Source organism: Canis aureus, chromosome 17 (genome assembly GCF_053574225.1).
Source record: "Canis aureus isolate CA01 chromosome 17, VMU_Caureus_v.1.0, whole genome shotgun sequence".
NCBI classification, from domain to species: Eukaryota; Metazoa; Chordata; class Mammalia; order Carnivora; family Canidae; genus Canis; species Canis aureus.
Window position 1 is genome coordinate 49,277,092 of NC_135627.1, and position 26,949 is coordinate 49,304,040.

The following is a 26,949-nucleotide window of genomic DNA, read 5'->3' on the forward strand; positions in this document are numbered from 1 at the left end:
TCTGTGTGACTATCATAAATAAATAAAAATTTATAAAAAAAAAAAAACAACTTCCAGTGTAAAGACATGGGTATATTTGGGGGGGGGGGCTACCATTGAACCTATGTTATTATTACAAAAGAAAACTATTATTAGACCAATGTCTTTCAAGAAAAATGGGAGACATCACATTCTTGGAGAGAAAGTCAATTTTTACACCATTAATTTTTAAAAGTATGTATTCACTGTGTGTTTTTTGTGTTACCACAGGAAAAAATATAACTCACATACAGAAATAGACACATAGTACAAAACTGAATGTCCTGATAGAGAATTAAAATTAAAATTATAAAAATAAGGTATGGGTTAAGGTAAGACAATTCAATAGTATATTAAATAAAAACTTCTTAGTAGATGATGGATATATAAAAGAGTGTCTTTTGAATATGGTAAAAACCAGTTGTCCTAAATATAATCACAAATTTGTTAATGTAAATTCAACTACAAATTCTCTAAACTCTGTCTTTGGAAAATATGGATTAAAAACTTCCTATTGAAATGCTGTGGAAAAGATAAAATGAAATTGAGGCATATTACAATTGATGACTACACAGTTATTAAAAAGTACTACCCTGGTTGTAATATTTATTTTTATACAGTTAAAAACCTGTTGTACATTATGTTCAAAATACTTAATATTCTGATATGACTTATGTGTATTGGAAAACTACTTAAATGCTTATATAAATGCTAATATATGTTGTTTATATCATATATAATTATATTATATATAATGCAAAATAAATGTTAATATAGATCAAGAGTAAGAAAAAACAGCCCACAGGCCAAACCTGGTTAAACCTATTTTTGTAAATGAAATTTTATTTGAACACAGCCACACTCCTTTATCTATTGTCTCTGGCTATTTTCCCCCTCCACCAGTAGAATTCAGTAATCCTGTCAGAGAACCTATAGCCCACAAAGCCTAAAATATTTAGTAATATTTAGTAAAATTTTAGCCCCTTACAGAAAATGTCTGCCATCCTCTGCTATGAATCAGCACTTTACAACATAATTTCTGAGATAATGGAAATATTGTATGTGTATGCTCTCACGATAGGGTTGCTACTAACCACATGTGGACATTGAATGTTTTGTGGCTAGTGTGACTGAGGAACTGAAATGTTCATTTAACTTAACATTAATTTAATTTTAAGTAGCTACCTGTGGTTGGTGGCTACATTATTCCAGTGCAGCTATGGTATTCCAGCTGTGGAATATAATACGATTTTAGTTAAAAAAAAATTAAGTATAGTGTGGCAGCATTTTTTCAAGATTTCAGGTTTGATACATTAATTGCACCACATGCAAGTAATTCTTTCATGCTAGAAAGTTAAAACTTGAATGAAGTCTTTGAATTTAATAATTAACATACTGTTACATACCTTGAAAGTGTCCCCCAAAATATTAATACTTTTCTAGGCATGTTACATGCACAACATGGTTGATTACTACAAAGAGGATGGTGATTTGAAATGATGTTGATGACATTTTTTGGACAACTGAAAGAAATAAAATTGGCCCTGTCATCTAGTGAAAGTACATGTTTTGGTTTACAGATAAGGTGGAGTCCAAAGTTAGCTTTTTATTTTTTTGGTTTTTTTGTTTGTTTGTTTTTTGTTTTTTGACATAAAACCTATCTAAACAGTTTGAACATTTCCTGGTAATTATTTCTAAGCATACATACAAAAGTGTATAATTCAATCTGTTCCTTCTTAGTAAAATGGTTTCTTTGGGAAATTCATTTGGTAAGAAATAATCTGACCCAATTTCCTATGCAGATATAAGTTTTCAGAAATGGAAGTAATACTCTGAACTACATTCTTATAAACTGTGGAATTAAAGATTGAATTTTAGAAAAATGTTCTGATTTGCTACTTTATGAAAATGAACTAACACTGTTCAATTCACCTCTCTCAATGAATATTGATAGTGTGAATGAAGAGCTTCAAGTGGAAGTTATTGAACTACAATAAAATGTGATACTGAAAATTAAATATGATAATGCTGGTATATTAGAACACTACAAATACCTTGGGACATGTTACCATAAATATAAAAACCATTGTGAAAAGATTATATCCATCTTTGGAAGCACTTACAATGGTGAACAGCTGTATTCTACTAAAACTGAATATAATTAAATATTTTTCCATGTTAAACGATTCAAAGCTGACTTCTTATTGCACAACAGGACCCAAAATATAAGGATGACATGGATATTTCTTAGTATAGAAGAAAAGGTGCCGGGTAACTGGAACCAAATAAAAAGAGTAATAGATTTGAAACACTACTATTTTTCACTACATGAAATTACTATTTTTCATTACATTACAGCCTACATTTATAGGCTACCTTTAAATGTATCTATTTTTTAATATGAAATGTAAAATAAAACATTCAGTATCATATATACCGTAATTTTATTATTTTTATGTTACATAAGCAAAATACACCTTTTATATATAATAGTATATATCAATAGTGATAATAATAAAACAAAAAGTTGAGTTTTATTTCTCATAGTTAATTTTTTATTTCTGCCCTGAATCAGATCTCTATGTTTATTGCATTGCTTTTGTAGGCTTTTGAGCTTCTGACTGTCGCAATAGACAAAGAGGACTTCAGTATGTTTACAGAAAGAAAGTAAATTATTAAATAAGTAAACATGAATATGTAGAAGTACAAATAATGAGTTGGGAGATTACAGGACATAGAGCTAGAGAAGTGTAGGCGTGCAAATACAGCTGACCCTTGAGCAATGTGGCTTTGAACTATGTGGGTCCTCTTATACAGATATTTTTTACAGTACATGACTATAAATGTATTTTCTATTCTTTATTATTTTCTTGTTAACATTCTTTTCTCCAGATCCTTTTATTATTAGAATACAATATATGATATATATAATATGCAAATAATGTGTTATTCAACTATTTATGCTATCAATAATGCCTCTGGCCAATAGTATAGGCTATTAGTAAAGTTTTGGGGATGTCATAAGCTATACATGGACTTTCAACTTGTGAGGGGGCTTGGCACTCTGACCCCTGCATTGTTCAAGAGTCAACTATAATTTCATTTTACAATTATAATGGGCAGGAGGTGATATCTAGGGTTGTTAGAACAATAAGTAAAAATACAGTACTATTATTTACATTCATAATGGCAGTAAATGGAGGAACTGAAAACAGTATCATCAAAATAGAAGGGGTGTGTATAACTGTGGAACACGAAGTGTGATAATATCTTAAAATCAAAGTAGGAAATTGATTGATAGATCAAGTAGAGTAAGTCTATTACTTTTAAAAATATAGAAAAACTAATATAGAAACTTTGAAACAAAAGCGAACTCAATTCCCCATGGGAGGTTGACTTGGGCTTATGAGGAACAGGTAAGGAACCAGTGCTATTCAGTCAGCAGAATATGATTGTTTGATACAGCACAGCATTACTTTGATAAAAACCATTTAGAATATATTTAAAATTTTGAAACCACATCAAAGTAACACCACACGTATCTTTTAGTCTGACAATTTGATGGGCTCTCTTTTTCCTGGCAAGAATAGAAAGTGGGGAAGCAAAAAGTGAATGTAGACTTCTTTACCCCAAACTAGCCTTTTGCCTTTATTTTTAATTACTAGACATATATTTTGAAATATACATAATACAACATCCACTGAAATACCGTCCATTGATTTTTCAATACTCTGACCTCATGAAGCTAACGTTTTTTTAGGGAAATGTTTGAAAGCAATTATTTTAAAATTTCATAAGCATGTTAGGCAAATTGCAAAATAGTGCAGATTTACCTAAGCAACAGGTCTTACTTGCCCAACACCAGATCGGGGAATATTAACTAGAGAAAGCCACACCAAATGTCTTAGAGAATTCCTGTATTACAGAACACTGTCTAGAAGGTATCACGTAATTCTAGAAATGTAAAGCCACCAGGAACCCTCTTGAAAGGTATTTGGGTAACGTCAATAGAACTCATCTGCTTGCCAATGTCTTTTAAATGTTACTACTTGTACATCTATAGATCATGGTTAGTAAAAGCTACAACTATGGGAATTTCTAGAAAATAAAAAGTTCACATTGACTGCAAATCTATCTTTTTAAAGTAAAACTACAGAGAAGTTAGGAAAAACACAAAGAACTTTTTTTCTTGAACCATGTGACAGTAAGTGGTGGACTTGATATCATATCATATGCTGTTGTTAGTATTATTTTTACTACAAACAAGAATACTTTTTTTTTTCTTTTAAAGATTCTATTTATTCATGAGAGACACAGAGAAAGAGAGAGGCAGAGACTCAGGCAGAGGGAGAAGCAGGCTCCATGCAGGAGCCCAATGTGGGATTTGATCCCAGGTCTCCAGGATCACACCCTAGGCTGAAGGCAGGTGCTAAACCGCTGAGCCACCCCCGCTGCCCCACAAGAATACTTCTCAATGCAACCTTCAAAATCAGTGAATTAGCACCGATACATTACTATCATCTAATCCTCAGGCTACATTAAAGTTTTGCCAAATGGTATTCTAGTGTTTCTTAACGGAAAATAATCTAGCTCAGAATCATACATAGTAAATAGTTCTCTTGTCTCTATAATCTCCTGCAAGCTGAAGCAGTCTTCAGTCTTTTTTTTTTTTTTGTCATAATGAATCTGACACTTTTGAAGATGAGAAGCCAGTTCTATTATAGATCAGCCTTCACTCCGGGACTAGCGAATGTTTCCTTGTGATTTGAATCAGGCCTTCCATCTTTGATGATTATATCACAGGGGTAAAAATGTGTTCTTTCTATTGCACCTGACCAGGTATTATATGATTTTAATTTGTCCAGTTACTGATGGTGTTCATCATAGTCACTTGATTATGGTATCTGTCAGCCTTCTTTATCATGCCATTGATATTTCCCCCTTTTTAATTAATTAAATCAAGGAGAGGTTACATTTTTACCTTATACATTCTCCATTCCTAGTCATACTTTCAACGTATTCATTAATCTATTGCTATCTGTATAAACCCAGGGTTTTCTATTTTATTAGATGTATTGGGATCTTTTAATATCATTGTTTAGTTTGATGTCAAAATTATTCTGGGATTGGTCAATGGGAGAAGCTCTTGCAAGTGGGCTCCCCTGTTCTTTTGACATCCCATTATTCTCTGACCACTTTATTTTCATGGACAACAAGATGTTTTAGATTAATTTTGTACTTTCCATGAGCCAAAATTAGAATCAACCATTTCTTCAAGAAGCCTTGGTTTCTTTTAGAGGGAAATAATACAGGCATATCTCAGATATACTGCAGGTTTAGTTCAATACCGCCACAATAAAGCAAATATTGCAAAAGAGCAACTCAAATGAATTTTATGGTTTCCCAAACTTTTGCATATGAAGTTTACACAATAGTATTGACTAGTAAGTGTGCAATAGTATCATGTCTAAAAAATCCCAATATACATACCTTAACTTAAAAACACTTTATCGCTAACAGATGCTAACTATCATCTGAGCTTTCAGTAAGCCATAATATTTTTGCTGGTGGAGGGTCCTCCTTCAATGTTGATGGTTGCTAACAGACCAGGGTGGTAGTTGATGAAGGTTGAGGTGGCTGTGGCAATTTCTTAAAACAATGAAATTTGCCGCATAAATTGACTCACCCTTTCATGAGCATTTTCTCAAACAGCACATGTTACTGTTTGATAGCATTTTATCCACAATAGAATTTTGAAAGTTGGAGTCAATTCTCTCAAACCCTGTTACGGCTTACCAACTAAGTTTATGCAATCTTCTAAATCTTTTGTCATTTCAACAATCTTCACCAAGAGTAGATTCCATTTCAAGAAACCACTTCCTTTGCTAATCCATAAGATGCAATTCCTCATTTGTTGAAATTTCATCATAAGATTGCAGCAATTCAAATATAATAATAATGAAAAAGTATTTTATACTTTTCATTATGAAATAATAATGTTACCAAAAGGTGGCACAGAGACACAAAGCGAGAAAATTCCACAGGAAAAATGACACCAATAGACTTGCTCAATGTAGAATTGCCACAAACCCTCAATTTGTAAAAAAAAAAAACAAAAAACAAAAAAACAAAAACAAACAATAAAGCAGAGTGCAACAAGATGAGGCCTGCCTATATTTAGCAGTCAAGAACATGTTCTGGTTATATTCATGGTGAATGAAGAATCAATAATTTTTTCAGTGAATAAACCTAGGAAATAAACAAAGGAATGTACATACAGTCATATACACAGAAAATGACGTCTAGATCTATCTATCTAATTTAATATATCCAACTATATATTGGAAATCATGTCTTAACCTGATGTATCCAATATAACACAACATGATTCACTCTAGTTTTCTCATATTTTTGCTTTTTTAACTTCCTTCTTCACTCAAGAAAATGGCTTTTATTATTTAAATGTATTTATCCATTTTTATTTTTTTAAGATTTTATTTTTAAGTAATCTCTATACTCAGTGTGGGTCCTGAACTCAGAATCCCGAGATTAAGAGTCACATGCTCTACTGACTGAGCCAGCCAAGCACCCTATATTTATTTATTTTACTAATCGCATGTATCTAACCAATCTTCCCTCTATACTGCCACATTTCCCCCTGCACAGATAACTCTACTCCCTGCATGAGTTCTGACTTCCATTGTAGGCAACACTCCCACCTCACCTGGATGTTCTCCTCTGCAACATATTTGATAATTCAATTTTAGGGTTTTTTAAATGTATGAATCTTATACCTTTGTGCATCTTTAATTTGCACCACAGACTTCAATTTTTTTAAAGCTATTTGATTTTCTATTTCAATTAACACTAACATGCATGAAAATATTTTGTTGAATGTATATAATGCATGATCTATGCACTACAGACATTGCTGTCCACATGTCACACTAGTGACACTATTTCCGGATGACATCCCCCACAGTGGGTACACTCTACAACATATTTTTCATGCTATGATAGCCTTTTCCTATTGAAGAGAGCACCGAGATACTGTATTGTGATATCTAAAAGATACTCATGTTATGTACATGTATTTCAAAAATTAGTATGATTATTGGTCTTTAATCAGGGCACACATGTTATTTAAATGTTAGTATTATTATGATTAGTTTGGACTTGGAGTAAAGCCTTGAACTGTCCTCATTTATATGAACAAATACATGATACTATTTTAGTCCATGTGCGTATCTGTGTGTGTGTCTGTGTGTGTGTACAATCGAAATTAGAGCAGGTAAGAGAATTACGAAGAGTCTGTTTTTTTGTTTTGTTTTGTTTAGGAGTAGGTTTTTTGAGGCTGTAACTGTTTGTAGAAATCTACTGAACAGAAAATGAGCATAACATATTGATAAAGAGCACAGATTTTTAACCAAGGCATCCTGATTTAAAATACCAGTTCTCCTTTTACTCTTTATACCTTTCTGGGAAAAAATTACTTGACCAATTTATTTCACTCCCCCTTCTCCAAAATGATTAAAGAGCACCCACCTCACTGAGTTATGGTGAAGATTAAATGTGTTACTATATATAAAATAGTCTGACATATAGTATAGACTGTGTTAGCTATTATTAATGCAATATTAAAATGTTCTTTCCTCAAGATGTTATTAATACCATGTGTTCTCAGAGAAGCTAAAATGTAAAGCTTTATTAAATTTTGTCTTTCATTGGATGTCTCTGTTTATGTCTAAGAATATTTGGAAACCAAACTGGTCAATCCCAACTAATTTGCTTATATGTGCTAGAATATGGGAATGTTATCTAATTTTATTTCTCTGTTTTATGTCACCTGACTCTTTTTAATGAATCTCCCTCCAGCCAAATTGAATAAGGAAATTGTTAAGTGGCAAATACTTTAGCGAGTTTAGTAAAAGAAACACATAACTGTGGATATCTGGGGAGAACAGCTTGTATTTGCCAGCAAGCTAGCCAGAAGGCACATTTAACAATTTTTTCAATCCTTTCACATTTGACAAGTAAAGAATACCCACTGTTTCATGTTTTTTTCCAAAGGAAGGGTTGTCCACTTTTATTCACTCTTTCCCATAGCTATCTAAACACCTGAGCAATAACTATTTTTTTCATCTTTTTGCCCTGCTTGAGCTACTCATCAATATCTATTTTTTGTTCTCTCCTGTTTTGGAGGACAGATGTCCTTGATTTGAGTAGACGAACGCTGATTCCTGGTATCAAAGGCTACTTCACTATCTATGGTCTTCAAAGACAATTCAAAGTAACCTTTCATCCCTCTTCCTTGTGGACCATCATTAATGAAACTTGCATTTTTAATGTTACAGTCCTGCTGACCACCACATCTGAAACCGCAAGAATGACAGTGCATGCAAAACTCTATCCTACTGTGCTTTTGCTCACTGCCTTGTGAAATTGAGATCTAGTGCAAAAGTCATGGAGTTTTGATGCTTCACTTTGAATAGAAGCTTTGTTGTTTTGGCACCAGAAATGAAAAACCTAAGGAGAATTGTTAGTTTACAAAGTTGGATAATACTAAAATGTTTTTTTTTTTAAAAAAAAAAAGAAGAAGAAGAAGAAGAATGAAAGTAAAAGCAAAGTGGAAAATACCTGTCGTGAAACGCTGCAAACCAGGAATCAGGAGTTGTCCCTTGCTAGGAGTATGCGATGAAAGCTTTCATATACTACATTTGGCTAACCTCAGATGTTTAGATGTTCAACTTACATTATTCAGATTATTCTTAGTAAGATCATCTTAATAACCAAGAAATTGATTTCAATGCCTTGGTAAACTCGTTGCATGTGGTCTATCTAGAAGAAATCATTAGAATTAGGTTTATGCTCTCATAAAGACCTTTGAAAAGCTCTTGGCAAAGAAGATTAACTCATTTGGATAAGTATATGTTGTCACTGGTTATATCAACCAACAAAGAAGAATTCATTTGTAAACTTGTCTATGTTTTCAAGATTTAGACAACTAATTTCAGAAATGGGATCGATTTTCAAAGTCAGGTATTTAGTAAATGTAGACAACGGTATAGAAAGCCACTTTAAAAAGATACCATAATTGCTTCCTATAAAATCTTTCAAAGGATGGATGAAAAGAGACATACAATTTTCTACAGATGGGGAGAGTCTCAAGCCATACCCATCCGTGATATATACTTCCCAATAAACATACACAAATCCGTACTTGGGTTAAGCTGGTCTTTCATGGTAGTGAGAAGCAGTATATTATAGAAGGTTAGAGCAAAATTAAAGTAAAACAACATTCAATAGCAACAGCGCCATGTTTTATGTTCATTCAATCAATAAATTCTATTATGAATCCACCATGTTCAAACACTATGCTAGGCACTTATTATTTTTTTAAAATTTTATTTATTTATTTATTCATGAGAGACACAGAGAGAAAGAGGCACAGGCACAGGCAGAGGAAGAAGCAGGCCCCATGCAGGGAGCCCGACGTGGGACTTGATCTCGGGTCTCTAAGATCACGCCCTGAGTGGAAGGCAGTGCTATACCGCTGAGCCACCGGGGCTGCCCTATGCTAGGCACTTATGATGTAAATGTGAACTAAAAAAAAAAAAAAATCTCCTGTACCCTAAGAATGTACATTCCACTATGATACTGAGTAAATTACCTAAACATTGAAAGTCAGTCACCTAGTATATAAAATAGAAGTAATAAGAGTACCCCATCTGGTGGTTGAAAATAAAATAGGTTATTCCCTTGCCCAGAGTCAATGGTCAATGTTATCTATCATTATTGTTGTTGCTACCGTCATCATCATTGGAATCCTAGACAAATAAAATTATTATATTTGTCCCGTATTATCATAAACAACACAAATGCAAATGATTAGATTTGTACAAAATTACTGAAAGGGATTTACATCTTTTTACAAAATGGTTCTAAAGGATAAATATTATTTGTTCTAGCATAGCACACATGATACCATTTCTAAACATGATTTCTGGGTCACTAATATAAAAGCTGACTGGTATACATTTATTAATGTTCTTTTGGAGTAGACTATACCAATAAAATTGAGAAGATAAATATGTAGAGAAATTTTTGAGATCACAACTTTTTAAGTTGGTCAATAATCTGATGTAGTCTGCCTCTTATTTTTTCAAAAGTAATTGTGTACCTTTAGAACTGAAATCTACCCACTGTCCTCCATCCATCCAATTGTGTAGTTAAATCTTTCAAAATATTTTCATTTTTGTATGTTCTACACTATCTTTGTAGAAGGATACAAAGGTCATTAAAAGCACAGTTTGTCCTTGAAATTGAAACAGTACAGTTGAGAATACAGGTATGTGCATATATTTAATTTGATTCAATTATAGGACAAAAATTTTTATTTAAAAAGTACCTATTCTTTCACCATATCTCTATCTCCTTTGACATGCCCATGTCATCCACTGCAAGGGCCAGATAAGTTACCCAACACAGCCTCCTGAATTTCAAGTTCTAGACTGAGGCTACTTTGCTTTTCCATATCTGCTTTGAGTCTTCTTCCTTAATGGCTTCCTTTACAACTAGTATTATACGGCTTAATATTATAACTTTTTCTCTTTGTTAAGTGTGATTTACTGAGTTTATTGTGGATTCTAAGACCTGGGTCTGGTTTTGTACATGCTTACATAACTGTACGAGAGATCGGCTATTACCACACACTAGGCCTGAGTGTTTGAGCACATGGTGCCATATACTCCAAGTATATGGCAAGGAAATGGAGAGCAAACAAAAATATAAAGGTCTAGGGAATTACAAGGAATAGTTGATTCACATCTTGCATGAAAGTTATGGTTTTGGACAGCATGTGAAACAAGAGTTGTACTCAATACGACGCCAAAAGGAGACACGCACTACATTAGAATGAGTTAAACACTGCTGATGTTTCCTCCTGCATTGGAACAGATTTAACAGTAGATGAAAGAATTGACTAGTAGTAATATTAATTATAATAAAAAATAATGCCATCAATATCCTTGTGCCACACATTTCCTAAACATATATTAATCCACATAATTTTCCAACAATCTTAAGCAATATTTATTCCCCCAATTTTATAAATGAGGCAATTTAGGCAAGAGTGGATATACGGAAGAGAGATAGCATGCATGCAACACATTTTCCAGGTATATGGATGCTTTAAATAAAAGCAAAAGAATCGCTGCTTATAAAATGTTATCTAAACATTTAGATTCATTTGTTATCTAAAGATTTAGATTCATCTAAATCTTCCATAACTGGAAGAGAGTTAACTCTCATAACTCTGTTAGTTAAGTGCAAATTCTCTGCAGTAAGCTTTCCTGCATACCAACTTTATGTCTGTCACTTGCTCTGTGGGATCTTAAAAAAGTTACTTGATCTCTCATGCCTGTTTTTCTCATCTGAAAGCAGTATTGTGAGAAATCAATTCATATAAAGCAGTTAAAACTGTGCTTGGCAGTTAATAAGCATTCAGTAAATGATATCTGCTTTTGTGAATTAATATTTATTTTTACGTATTGTTAATTTTTCCCTTTCCTATCTTCAAATGGTATGTTATTCTTTTTATGTCTTAACTGAAGATATTTCCACTTACTCTCTACTCGAAAGAAAGAAGATTCATTTCTGTTACAGTGCATATCTCTTGCCTGTCTCTGTCCTCCTAATTTATTTAATATTTAGATAGTATCAGTTACCTTTAAATTAGGAGTCAAAAACTTAGTTGTATCTATGAAACAGGCAATTAATTAGCCCTCTTGGCCTTTCTTTGAGCTCCTGTTCTCTCTCACACCTTCCAGCCCTGAACTTGAAAGTATGTGGATTTATGCTTGTCAGACTGGCTCTCATTTTTAATTGGACAATCTGGTATTTCCTCCCACAGAAGCATCCATTAAACAGATGGCCACAGCCTTTCTATCTTCCAGGAAATTGTTGAATCCTCTCATTTGCTATGTTCCTCCTCCAGTATCTTTGCTTATATACCTACACACTTAGAGTTACATTTTAGTTTTAATTTTTAATCGTTTTACTATAATTTCAATGGATTCTGGAGAGGATATAGAGAAATGTGTGTGTTCACTTCTTACAGTTCATCTTTGTCTTTCTACAATTGTTAGTGATGCAGTAAAATGACCTATTAATTAGGGCAACATCAAAGAAGTATTCAGAAGCAAATTATGGGTTTTAAACTTTTTAAACTATATTTCAAGGATTTTTTTCCATATTTTCTATTTTACATAAAAAATGTGAATGGAAGATGTATAGGATCCTATCTGAGGGAAGTCTTATTGGTTGTCAGAGATATTAAAAATGTATTATGTAAGCAATGGATAATATTACCAGAGAAATGTACTTTAGTTTTTTTTTTTGTTTTTTACTTTAGTTTTTTTACTCACTTAAGAATGGCTTATACTCTCTTCTAAATGTGTGTAGATATGCATGCATATTTATGAACATGTATGAATGTATATATATATGTATGATGTATATATGTATGTATCTTTCAGTTTATTTTATGATTCTATAACAGAAAGCACATATTCTTTTTTTTTAAGAATTTATTTATTTATTCATGAGAGACACAGAGAGGCAGAGACAGGCAGAGGGAGAAGCAGACTCCTTGTGAGAGAAGCAGGGAGCCTGATGCAGGCCTTGATCCTGGGATCCCAGGATCATGACCTAAGCCAAAGGCAGATGCTAAACCACTGACCCACCCAGGTGCTCCCAGAAAACAAATATTCTAACAGAAAAAATCACTTTGGAATTTATCATGTCAATTGTATGTTTTTGTTTTGTTTTGTTTTGTTTTGTATTTTATAGAAAACACTTTTATCTCTAATGCTTTGGACTATAAATGTCAGCTTATAATAAATATACAAACTCTTATATTTAGAAGACAAGTCTGTTCCTGTTTATACCCATGCATAGGTGATTTCAAACAGAGAATATATGCCAGTAGGAGATATAGCTGGAAATATATCAGGTGGAAGAGAAGCAGATTAAGTCAATATAGTCTTATTCTATTGATATATTGCAATTAGAATTACTAATGATTTCTAACATTAAAATTGTAAGACCCACTAATAATATAGTAATTTTAACATAATATCCCCTTGAAAATACTACGACATTCCTAAAGTGTATGCATGGGGGAAAAAAAGCAGATAGGGTACCTTTCTGTGAAAAGTATGTTTTTGTTACTTCTATTGTAGGAAATGGAGAAGTGTTTCAATTCAGCCAACTTCTAAAAGGTGAGACTGAGGTCATCACTCGAAATAAAACAGCCGTGTCTCTAAAAGCAAAATATATCCCTTAATAAACTACTTCTCAAAATGAACATGGCTTATTTAATGCTAGAGAATAGAAGTATTAAACACAAACGCTCCCATCTGTGTATGTTTCCAAGTATATCACAAAATAGATGTTTTTTTGTGTCTCTTCTTCAGTTTCCATTCTTCTGAGCAGTTTGCCTCATGTTCTTAAGCAGCCCAGAGTTAGTTGTTAAATTCTAGAGAGCAGGCTGTGTTTGAAGGATCTTAGAATTCTGAACTTCACTCTTGCTATGTCTGAAAATGTTCCCTGACTGATCTCTCTCTTACATATCTCATTATGTTCCCATGCTCATTTGGGATTGGATATAAAGAACTGTAAAAGAGATGAGTAGTTACTAAATTAGTAGTCATTTGCTGCAATGCAGGGTACTTGTTTTAAACATCATCTTTCTTGTCTTCACACAGGAACACATTTCTAAATTTTTAAAACTCAAATAGTTATTATTTATCCTTGATAAATAGTAAATAATTGAGTTGTTATTAGGTTTTGTTTCCTTTTAAAATATTTATTTATTTATTTATTTATTTATTTATTTATTTGAGAGAGAGAGAGTGTGTGTTTGTGCAGGGGTTGGGGTGGAGGGGCAGAAGGGCAGAGGCAGAGAATCTTCAAGCAGAATCCTCGCTGAGTGAGGAGCCTGGGTGGGAGGCTTGATTCCAAGACCCATGAGATCATGACTTGAGTCAAACCAAGAGTTGGAGGCTTAACTGACTGAGCCACCCAAGTGTCCCAGCTTCTATTTCCTTTTAAGACAGATTTGTGGAGTTTAAGGGAACAACATCTCAAATGTGTACTTATATCCAAACAGTAGTTGAAAAGAAAGCTGAGTACTATCTCTTTACAATGTCTTTGTACTAGATCCATAATCATAACTTATATGCTATTGGCATTTTGTAAAAATTCACAAGTTTCTAGAACAAAATATAAACAAAAGCAAACCCTTACATAAAGATCCTTTACCATTTCATCACTTGTTTCCCTCATTTGTGATTCACAATATATATGATTTTTTTTCATTTATTTATTTTAAAAGATTTTATTTATTTATTCATGAACGACACACAGAGAGGAAGAGGTAGAAACATAGGCAGAGGGAGCCCGATGCGGGACTTGATCCCAGGACTCTGCCCTGAGCTGAAAGCAGACGCTCAACCACTGAGCCACCTAGGTGTCCCCACAATATATATTATTTAAAGTGGAGTTGTTCAAGTGTATAACTCAAAGGATAAGCCACCTAAATCAAACTAGGCTTTTAGGTGTCCTGCTGACTATGAATCCTATATCTCAGCAGCCCAGAAGTTCCATGGGTCTATGTGGTGAACAGAATAATGCTGAAAAAAAAAAAAGAGCTCCAAAATATACCAAAATTATCACAGGGGTTAATTTCCATTTCTAGTATTAACAATAATTTTTATTCGTACAACCCAACTGCTAACAAATTTTAGGCAATGTTCCAAGCTTAGAGACTCAGATTTATAAAAGACATAGGCCCTGTCCCCACTATATGGAATACATTGTGTGGATTTTTAATTTCTAGTCCTCTTAGAAGGATATTCTCCAAGTGTTTCATTTGGCCAAGTCCTCTAAGAAAAGTGGGGCAAGTCTTTACAGGATCTCCCTGAATCACTAGAGCCACTCTAGAGCTGACTTTACTTTTTAGAATGGATGATAAGGTATTTTCTTTCCTTTTTTTTAAGGTTATTTTTCTTTAAAATAGACAATTGAAATTTCTTTTGAGAAATATTTTTTTTAGTTAAAAAGTTTCACAGTATAGAATTTAAACTCTCATCAGATTATGACAGATATTTTTCAGATCTATTCATTATTACAACATGATCCATGAAAATAAACCAAAGATATATTAAGACAATCTGTAAACATATCTAATTATTAACTATATGTATATTTGAGATTGTCTATTTTCTGATCTATGAAGTATAACACTTCAATTAATACTTGTAGGATAGAGAATTTTGTCAGATATGTTTCAAATTCTATTTCTGTTATGCAATAAGGACCCTGAAGTTCTAATTTATTTGATCTAAAATAAGTTCTATTCTCTGTTATCTGTTAACAAATGACCATCAGTAAACATTTGGCAAACGTTATTTAAAACTATACACTATTCTATTTACAAAATAATACATACAAAATACTTAATAGCTTTTATTTGTAGGTATTTGTTGCATATGTGTAGGTAGAAGACATTCACATACATACTTACTTTTTTGTGTTACAAGAGTTTGAAGCAATTTAAAACAAATAATAGGGGAGTTTGGGTGAGTCCCTTGTTAGGTATCTGTCTTCAGCTCAGGTCATGATTCTACAGTCCTGGGAACGAGTCCCACACTGGATTCTGTGTTCAGGGGGAGTCTGTTTCTCCCTCTGCCCCTCACCCTGCTTGTGCTCTCTCTCTCCGTCTCTCTCTCTCTTTCTCGCTCTCTCTCAAATAAATAAATAAAATCTTTAAAAAAGGAAACAAATAATGAACAAAGACTAAACATTACTAGATGGAGGATTCATGTCTGCATATGGTAGGAAAGCTTTTATATTATTAACTCTCCAACAGATTAAAATCTGGAAACATATTTTCTAAAAATGTATTTGCAGCAATTGAAGAATGAATAAATGCAGGGGAAAAAGAGTAAAACAAAATCTTAAAAAGGAGAATTGCAATGAGTGATAATTTGTGTTCATGAGCATTCATTTTCCTCCTGAAGGCAACTTCCCCCATGAGGTTGGTAAAACATAACAGAAAAGTTTCAATTTCACCAATCTAGGAGTCAGAGGATAGAGTAGAGGAGCACCAGAGTGGTTGGAAAATGAGGTGAAGTCTTTTAAAGCAGGGAGCTATGCAGTGGGGAAATTCCCAAATCTGAAACTCCATCCCAAAGCTTGGCTGGTTTTTGAACTTTATGCATGTGGGGAAGACTTCAACAAGTCCAGTGGAAAGTGAGTGGGAAGTTGGAAACAGTGTGGACAGGAGATTTCATCTGCTGCCTATTACAGAAGAAAGAGTTTGGAATTTGAGACCAGTCAAGGAGTCTACTTGTTAAAACAAAAATCAATATCCTTTGATGTGTTTATTGAGAGGATCCTGTGATTTTTTACACTTTATTCTATTAATATGCAAATATTGATTTGCATGTATTCAATAATCTTTGCATCCCAGGGGTAACTTAGTTGATCATGATATATGATCCTTTTAATGTGCTGTTGAAAAGTAGGTTTACTAATATTGTGTTGAGAATTTTAGCACATATATTCACCAGGGATATTGGTGCATAGTTTTCTGTTCTTTTAGCTGGATAGATAGATAGATAGATAGATAGATAGATAGATAGATAGAATCTTTATCTGGGAGTGACAGCGATGCAAGACAGCAGCCACCACGGGCTTGGCCTCATCCCCTACCTGGCCCCAATGCCTCGGCTCTGTTCTGGAAAACACCCAGAAATGGCTCAAGCCTCAATGTGAACTCAGGAGTAAAAGTCCCTCGCAATTTTCAACTGTTAGAAGAACTGGAAGAAGGCCATAAAGGAGTAGGAGATGGCACAGTTAGCTGGGGTCTAGAAGATGATGAAGACATGACACAAGATGGACAGGGATGATAATTGGGCCTCCAAGAACAATTTATGAAAACTGAATATACAGCCTTAAAATAGAATGTGGACCTAAATACCCAGGAGCACCCACCTTTGTAAGATTTGTAACAAAATTTAATATGAATGGAGTCAATAGTTCTAATGGAGTGGTGGACCCAAGAACAATATCCATGCTAGCAAAATGGCAGAATTCATATAGCATCAAAGTTGTCCTGCAAGAGCTCCGGCGCCTAATGATGTCTAAAGAAAACATGAAACTCCCTCAGCCCCCGAAGGATAGTGTTACAGCAATTAATCAAAAAGAGAAACCACCCTCCCCTCCCCCCCATTCGATTTAAGCAGTCATTTTCCACAGTAGTACATTTTCTAGATACGTCTTGTAGACCTCAAAAGTACTGGAAAGGAAGCTCCCATTCAAAGGCAGTTTATCGGGATCCCTGGGTGGCGCAGCGGTTTGGCGCCTGCCTTTGGCCCAGGGCGCGATCCTGGAGACCCGGGATCGAATCCCACGTCGGGCTCCCGGTGCATGGAGCCTGCTTCTCCTTCTGCCTATGTCTCTGCCTCTCTCTCTCTCTCTCTCTCTCTGTGTGACTATCATAAATAAAAAAAAAAAAAAAAAAAAAAACAAAGGCAGTTTATCTTAAGATACTGTAAATGATACTAATTTATGTCCATTTGAAATATATAAGTTGTGCTATAACAATCATCCTGTCAAGTGTAACCACTGTCCACATAGTTGAACTTCTGGGATTAAGAAAGTATATTTAAATTGATTCCCATCATAACCGGTGGTGCACATCTAACTCAACTGTGAAAAGACACATCACACAATCACCTTGCTGCTGATTACATGGCCTTGGGTCTCTGCCTTCTCCCCTTCTCCTCCTGCTGGCTCCCTCCCTCCCTCCCTCCTTCCCTCCCTCCCTCCACCCACCCCTCCGGCCCTGCAACAGCCCTCCAGCTTGGGGTGGCTTGCTAGAATAGGCATGAAGGTTTCAGGTCGCAGCCTGTGGGACTACTGCTGGGTATGCAGGGGTGCTCCAGCTGCACCCCTGGTTTCTTTTTTTTAAGTCTTAAATGATGCCCTCCCCCCTCGAAGCCATCATCCTTTCTCCACTTCCCATGACCACCCTCGGCCGAAGCATAGATTGCAACCCCCTCTGCTCCCCTCTGAAATTGGCCTTTGGTGAGGGATTCAGGGCTTTCCCCATATCTTCTCCCCTACCTTAATCGAGGGGTGCTACTTTTTCCTTCCTCCTCAAGTCCCTTTTTGCACCATCACCACCCAATACTACTCCTTGCTTTGGCCAGAAGCCATCAGGTAAGGTTGGAAAGAGTCTCTGACTTCCCTTGTTTAGTTTGGAACCACATTTACTCTCCACCAGCCTGGGAATGAATTTTGGGTCCTCAGCTCTGCCACCCTCTGCTGTCATCATCAGCTGATGCAGTTTTTTAGCTCAGGTTTTGATAAAGTGAAAAGAACAGTCACCAGGGGTACTCAGACCTGCCCACTCTCAAAGTGCTTGGTGGTAAAATTTGGAGAAAGGCTACAGAAGACACTTGTAAGCACACACGATCCCTCTGAATGAATTGTTTTCTTTTCCTGTAATTGCTTTTGCTTTTAACAATTGAAGAAGTTTTAAACAGGGTTCTCATGTGGTCATCTTATAATCCATTTGGGTCTAGTTTGGAATCTGACAACTGGAACGAAAAGAACCTTGGATTCGGTGCATACTTTGGTTTTGGTGCTGCTGTGTCTCATGTTCCTCAGCAGGGATCGAGAAAGAACTCAGCGTGCACAGCAGATCCCCAAAATTGGCGGGCTTCACTTCCTGGCAAATTGCTGCATCTTTCCACTTTTCTGTTCAGGACCACTAAATGCTGAGATGTGGATGCATACTGAAATAAAAGCGATTCATTGTGTTCCACAAAAAAAAAAAAAAAAAAAAAAAAAAGAATCTTTATCTGGCTTTGGAATCAAGGTAATGTTGATCCTATAAAATAAGTCTGAAGTGTTCCCTTCTTTTCATATTTTGGAAGAATTTGAGATGGATTGGCATTAATTTAAATTTTTCCTTAAATGTATTGTAGAAATCATCAGTGAAACCATCTGGTCCTGGGCTTTTCTGTTGTCATTGGGAGGTTTTTGGTTACTGTTTCAGTCCCCTTTCTCATTAATGATCTGTTCAGATTTCCTATTTCTTAGTTTTTGGTAGATTATACATTTCTAGTATTTATTCATTTCTTCTATGTTAACTGATTTTTTCGTGCTCCTACTAGCGTCTCATGTTCCTTTGTGTCTGTGATGTGAATTGTAATGTTTCCTCTTTCATTTCTAATTTTCCTTATTTGAGTCTTCTTTTTTCCTTGTTTAATGGAGCTAAAGTTTTATCTAATATGCTTGTCTTTCAAAAACCAAATCTTAGTTTCAATGATTTTTCTTCTATTATGTTTCTGGTCTATTTTATTTCTGCTCTACTCTTTTTTTTTTTTTGCTCTACTCTTTATTATATTTTTCCTATTGTTAACTTTGGACTTAGATAGTTCCTAATTTTCTAATTTCTTTATATATAAACTTAAGTTGTTTATCTGATATCTTCTTTTTATTAGTGTATGCATAAATTTTGCTATAAATTTTCCTCTTAGGGATCTCTGGGTGGTGCAGCAGTTTGGCGCCTGCCTTTGGCTCAGGGCGCAATCCTGGAGACCCAGGATCGAATCCCACATTGGTCTCCTGGTGCATGGAGCCTGCTTCTCCCTCTGCCTGTGTCTCTGCCTCTCTCTCTCTCTCTGTGTGACTATCATAAATAAATAAAAATTAAAAAAATAAATAAGTTTTCCTCTTAGAATTGCTTTCACTGCATCCCATAATTTTTGAAATGTTCTTTTTATTTTCAATAGTCTCAAGATTCTGATTTTCCCTTTACCTTCTCTTTGACCTATTATTTGTTGAGGAATGTGTTAATTTCATTGTTATATCTGAATACTTCCATTTTCCTCCTGTCATTGATTTCTAGTTTCATACCATTTTATTTATATTATTTCAATCTTTTCATATTTGTTGAGGCTTGTTTTGTGGTTCAACATTTGATCTCTCCTGGAGAGCATTCTGTGTGTGCTTGAGAAAAGTGAGTTTTTTGCTGGTATTGGATCAAATGCTTTGTACATGTCAGTTAGGTCCATTTGGTCCATAGTGTTATTCAAGTTCGCTGTTTCCTTATTAACTTTATGTCTAGGTATTATATTCTGTGTTGAGATTGGGATATTGAAGTCCTCTACTATTAGTATATTGTTGTCTATTTCTCCCATCATTTCTGTTAATACTTAGGTGCTCTAATGTTAACTACATATGTTCTTATAATTTTATATCCTCTTGATGAACTGACTCCTTTGTACTATATAGTGACTTTCTTTGTCTCTTGTCACCAATTTTGACTAAAAGTCTATTTATGATAGAGATAAAGTCATAAATAAAATAATTATGGACTTTTTATGACTCTCATGTTTTCTTATTATTACTAGTGTCCTTTCATTTCAATTTCAAGAACTGCATTTAGCATTTCTTATAAGGCAAGTCTAATGGTGATGTCCTCTCTTAGATTTGTTTACCTGAATATCTCTTTCCTTTATTTCTGAAGGACAGTTTTGATGGGTATAGTAATCCAAGGTGGTATTTTTTTTTTAAGATTTATTTATTTATTTGACAGAGAGAGAGAGAGAGAATAAGCAGGAGGGGCAGAGGGAGAGGGAGAGAGAATCTTCAGCAGACTGTACCGAGTGCAGAGCCTGATGCAGGGCTCTATCTCACAACCTTGAGATCATGACCAGAGCTGAAACTAAGATTTGGATACTTAGCCAACTGTCAACCAGTTGCCCCTAGGATGGAATTTTTTTTAAGTACTTTTAATACATTATTCATTCCCTTTATGCCTGCAAGGTTTTTTGGAGAAAAATAGCCTAATAGAAGTTCCCTTAAATATGATAAGTATTTTTTCTTTTGCTGTTTTCAAAGTTCATTCCTCGTTTTTGATATTTGTTTTGATATTGCTCAGGATCCTTTTAGTTTCCTGTATTGGAATATGGATGTCTCTCTCAAGATTTAAAAGTGCTCAGCTATTATTAACTTAAATAAGCTTTCAGCCCTTTTTGCTCTTTCTTCTCCATCTGGAATTTTTAGGATATGATATTTGCTTGATGTTGTCCCATAATCATTTAGCCTTTTTTTTTTCTTTTTCATTCTATTTTTCTCCAGAATCATAGTCATGCTGAGTTTGAGCCAGTTTTGAGGCTTCCCTAGGTCTGCAGTGGGGTCTACAACTGGCATATTTGTAACTACAGGCTTGAGGAGGTATGGATTCTCTCTGGTCTCTGGGTGGACGGAAATGCTTCCAGGACCTTGTTCAATAGGATGGCGATGAGACAGAGTTCTATTTAGGGTCTGCATTTGGGTCCTCAACCAACAGGCTTATTGCCAGGTGTGCAGATGTGGTTTCTGCCAAATCCGTGGGAAAGCTTCTTCCTAGTCACTGTATGAGCTCCCAGGTAGACAGGACTTGCCCCATACTGTGGCTGAGAGGGACCCGAAACCACACCCTAGTGCTATTTCAGGTTCCACTGCCAATGTTGAGGTCTGAAGACCTGGTTCAAAAGTATAAATGGCCAAGTCTCCTACTAGATCTCTTAGTTGACTAGACTCCTTAAAACTGCTTAGGGGGACTGGAGCCAAGTATAAGACCCTTTTTTGGATCTCCTGGTATGTAGATGTGAGCATTTCTTGTGGGGTCTCTGTGAGAGCAAGACTGCTTGAGGACTATGGTTGGTAGGAGCTGGCACTGATTATAGGGCTATTTCAGGACTTTGGAGGTAAAGACAAAAGTGTTTCTTGCTAAGTTCTTTGGCTACTACCAGTACTGCTATGGGCTGTGTCTGGGAATGGCTGAAGTGGGGTAAAGGGCCTATGGGACCTCTGGGGACACATGAGAGTATCTACCACTGGAATTTTCAAACCTCAGGACTCCTGACAGATAGTGGCCATAAGGGGACTAAAACAAAGTATAGGTCATTTTTAGGATCTCCAGAGATATAAATGGAAGTGTTTCCTTTTAGGTCTCTGTGCCAGCAGGACTACTCGCAGACTATGGCTGGGATGGGCTGGGGTTCAGTTACAGGGTCCTTTCAGGATTTATAGTTTGATTGAGCTTGTTGAGCTTATCTCCAGGGGTTCCTGAAACACGGTAGAGAGTCTTGGACTGCTCCAGGGTTTCACTTTCCTACCTGTGTCCCAAAGTTCCCTAAAAGACAATTTTGTTTGTGGATAGATGCAAGTTGTTGTTGAGAGGGGATATGAGAGGGGGATGAATTATTCAGCCATCATGCTGATGCCACTCAAGAGATTCACTTTAGATTTAAGACATATATAGGGTAAAAGTGAAGGCAGTACTGACTTTATGTTGGGGGAGGGGAGATATTCCATTCAAATGGTAAATAGTAACCAAAAAAAGAACAGAGTGGCTATACTTATTTCAGATAAAATAGACTTTAAGTCAACAACTGTCACAAGAGACAAGAAGGTCATTATATAATGAAAAAAGATTCAATTCAGCAGGAAGATATAACAGTTATAAATATATATGAGCTTAGCATCAAAACACCTAAATATATAAAAAACATTGGCAGATCTGAAGGGAGAAATAGACAGCACTACAATAATAGCAGGAGACTTCAATACTCTGCTCTGTATAATGGATAAATCATCCAGATAGAAAATCAGTATGGGAACAGCAGTTGTGAATAACACTACAACAAATGGACCTAACCTATATATACAGAACATTCTATATAATAGCAATAGAATATTTGTTGTTTTCAAGTGCACAAAAAATAGTCTCCAGGATAAGCCACATGTTGGGTTGCAAAACAAGTCTTAACAAAATTAACAAGATTAAAATCATTCCAAGTATCTTTTCCAACATGGAAACTGAACAACATACTCTTAAACAACTATTGGGTCAGAGAAGAAACCAAGTTGGAAATCAGAAAATAACTTGAGACAAATGAAAATGAAAACACACACTAAAATGTATAGAATGTGACAAAAGCAGTACAAGAAGGAAGAAATTTAAAAACTGGTGAAATAATAACTGTCTTTTTGGGAAAAAAATACATAAATTTTAGCTAGGCTAAGAAAAAAGAGAAAACTCAAATAAAATCAGAAATGAAGAAGACATTACAACTGATCTACAGAAATAAAAAGAATATGAAGGATCCTTACGAATAAATATACACCAACAATTTGGACAACTTAGAACTAGCTAAATTCCTAGAAACATACAACCTACCAATTCAGAATCAAAAAGAAGTTAAAAGCCTAAAAGAGCAATAACAAATAAGGAGACTGAATCAGTAATCAAAAAACTCCCAACGAAGAAAAGCCCAAGACAACATGGCTTCATGGTTAAATTCTACTGACAAAAGAATTAATACAAATTCTTAAACTGTTCCAAGAAATATAAGAAAAGGGAATACTTCCAAATTCACCTTTGAGGTCAGTATCACCCTAATATCAAGGCCAAAGTGACCACAACAAAAGAAAACATACTACAGGCTGATCTGTGTGATGAACATAGATGTAAAAATTCTCAACAAAATACTAGCAAACATAATTCAAATGACATTAAAATAATCATATACTATGACTAAGTAAGTTTATCTCTAGGTGCAAAGGTGGCTTAATATGCACAAATCAATCAATGTGATACACTATATTAACAGAATGAAAGATAAAAATCATATAGTTATCTCAATAAATACAGAAAATTTTTGTCAAAATTCCATTTACTCTTTCATGATAAAAATGTTCAATAAATCAGTTATGTTCAGAACTTATCTCATGTAATAAAGTAAAAAATCCACAGCTAATAGCACACTCAATGGTAAAAACTTAAAATTTTCCTCTAAGATCCAGAACAAGACAGGATGCCCACTCTTGCCTGTCCTATTCAATACAGTACAAGAAGTCTCAGCCAAATTAAGAAAAAAAATAAAAATAAATATTAAAGGCATTGAAATAAAAAAGGTAAAACTATTATCTTTTGGCAGATGACATGATCTGATACATAGAAAATACTAAAGAATACACACATACACACACACATACTTATTTTGTGAATTCAGTGATGCTGCAAGATCTAGGATTAGCAAAAAAATCAGTTACATTTCTATACTCTAACCTACTCTACTCATGAAGAAATAAGAAGGGAAAAAATCCATTCACAAGAGCATCAAAAAGACTAAGATACTTAGGAATTAATTTAACCAAAGAGGTGAAATCCTGTACATTGAAAAATATGCACATTTAACAAAGATTTTTAGAAAGACAGAAATAAGTGGGAAAGATATCCTGTGTTCATAGACTGGAAGAATTAATATTGTTAAATGTCCATACTCCCCAAAACAATATATAGATATAAGCAATATATAGATTCAATACAATCTCTATCCAAATTCCATCAGTAATTTTACAGAAATAGAAAAAAATAATTCTAAAATTCTTTTGGTACCACAAAACAAACAAAAATCTGACTAGCAAAAGCAATTTTTAGCAAGAACAAACCTGGGGCTATCACACTCTCTGACTTCAAAACATTCTTCAAAGATACAGTAGTCAAAAAAGCATGATACTGGGGTAAAATCAGATATATAGATCAATGGAACAGAATAGAGAGGTCATAAATAATTCACACATTGGTCAAGTGATTTTCAACAAGGGTGCCAAAATTACACAATGGGGAAAAGATAGTTTCTTGAATAAATGGTGCTGGGGAAATATTTACATGCAAAAGAATGAAACTGGACACTTATTTCACAACATACACAAGAATCAATATGGATCAAAGACTTAAATGTGAAATCTGAAACAATAAAATTTTAGAAGAAAACATCTTCTAGATATTGGATGGGGCAATGATTTCTTCGATATGATGCCAACAGTGTAGTTTAGAGAAGCAAAAATAGAACTGAAAAGCTTTTACATGGCAAAAGAATAATCAACAGAGTAAAAAAGCAACCTATATCATAGAAGAAAACATTTGCAGACCATAAATCTGATTTGGGTTAATATCCAATCTCCAATTTCTGGAGATCTGCTATAAAACATAAGACCTGTAATACTGTATTGCATACTTAGTAATACTATAATACTAAGGTAATACAATAATAATACTGTATTGCATACTTAAAAATTTGCTAAGAAGGAAGATCTTACATTAAGTGGCCTCAGCACAATGAAAACAAAACAAAACAATATGAAAAATAAAAACAACAGGGTAGGATAAAACTTAGAGATAATGAATAAATTTATGGCACTGATTGCAGTGCTGATTTCATGCTGTATACTTATATCCAAATATATCAAGTTGTATACATAAATACCTAGAGTTTTTGTTATGTCAATCATATCTCAATAAAAAAGATTAAAAAACATTTTCCTTATCAAACATACTGTCTAAAAATTATAAGTAATCCACAGACCAGGATAAAATATTTTGGAAAAATACATGTATTATACTATATATGAAAACTAACATGTATCTGGAATATATATTTCAAATTTCTACAACTCAATGGTAAAAATTATCAAATGACCAAAATATTTGTATTGATTTCCATGTGGAAGATATGCAAAAATTCAGCAACACAAAAGTGCTCACTCATAGAGATTCTTCACTGTCCACACAAAGCCTAGCTTAGAATGAACATTACAACTGTATTTTTATAAGAGCCTCAAACTGGAATAAACCAAAAGCAACCAACAGATGATTTGGTAGAGCAATCTTAGAATATTCATACTCAGCAATACAATGAACTAATCTACAAATAAATGTAACAGCCTGGATAAATCTCTAGGTAAAAAAAATCAGACAGAAAAGAGTACCCGTGTTATGTTTCTATTTATATAAAAATCTGAAACATAACTAAGCTTGGTTAAAAAAAATAGCAGTTCCCTTTATATGGAAACTGAAATATAAACATTCTCATATCTTAAAAGGGACGTGGGTTACATGCTTACATGCATTGTGAAAATTCACTGAGTGTGAGATTAATACTTTTTCATTGCTCTTGGTGCAAAAATTATCTAACAAAGATTTGAAAACAAATATTGAACATTAGCTCATGGATTCATTTTACCCATTTCTAGGGTTAAATATAAATGCATATTCTGAAACTACTTTCTGTGTAACCTGGTCTTGAGCAATGAGTAAATTTATTGAGAACAAAGAATTCCAGGTTACTTGCTGTCAGGGAAGGAAGTTTTGACTATGCAATTGGGAAATCTAGAATATATTCTGTGCTGTTGGATTGGATATGGAAGCGTCAGCAAAAAGTTGTGTGTGTGTCAGGGGGAAAGACAGAGAGAGATGGGGAGGGGGAGTCAATGAGAGAGAGAGATAGAGACATCTCAGTTTTGTCTTTTAAGAGAGACAAAAAATAATGTCACATGAGTAACAATGAGTAAACCTAGTTTTCAGATTTCAGTCTCTAATTATCAACCTTCATGGAAAGAATCTAGCGGTCCTTGGAAGAAATACTGATTTCAAGGCTGAGTCAGAAAATGTAGAAAATGAGCCTAAAACATTGTGTTCCAGAAAGCAAGACAGTTCTCAAAATATGATGGTAACATGGCAATAGAATACAGGTGCTAGTTTAAAGTGGCTCCCGGTTGCCAATTTTGGGAGAATTTAAGCATCAAAATAATGGTAATTTGTGGATTATCACTGAATTAAGTAAGAACATGTAAGGTCACTTATATAAATAAATAAAGAAATACATAGTTGAGAAAAAAAAAGAATATTCTTTCTTATAGTAAAACCCTTAATAATAAACATAGGGGGTTTGAAGGAGTTATATAAACATCAATGGATGCTGTGAAGTTACAGTGAGAAACAAGGTATTGAAGGTTCTCAAA

At 34.3% G+C, this 26,949-nt stretch overlaps 1 long non-coding RNA gene and 1 pseudogene across 7 annotated transcripts in view; both read left to right on the forward strand.

Annotated features, from left to right (window-relative positions):
* LOC144287959 (uncharacterized) overlaps nt 1-26,949 on the forward strand; it is a 183,515-nt gene that overhangs the window by 48,546 nt on the left and 108,020 nt on the right. The window lies entirely within an intron of this gene.
* LOC144287609 (ubiquitin-conjugating enzyme E2 variant 1 pseudogene) lies at nt 16,113-17,323 on the forward strand (annotated as a pseudogene).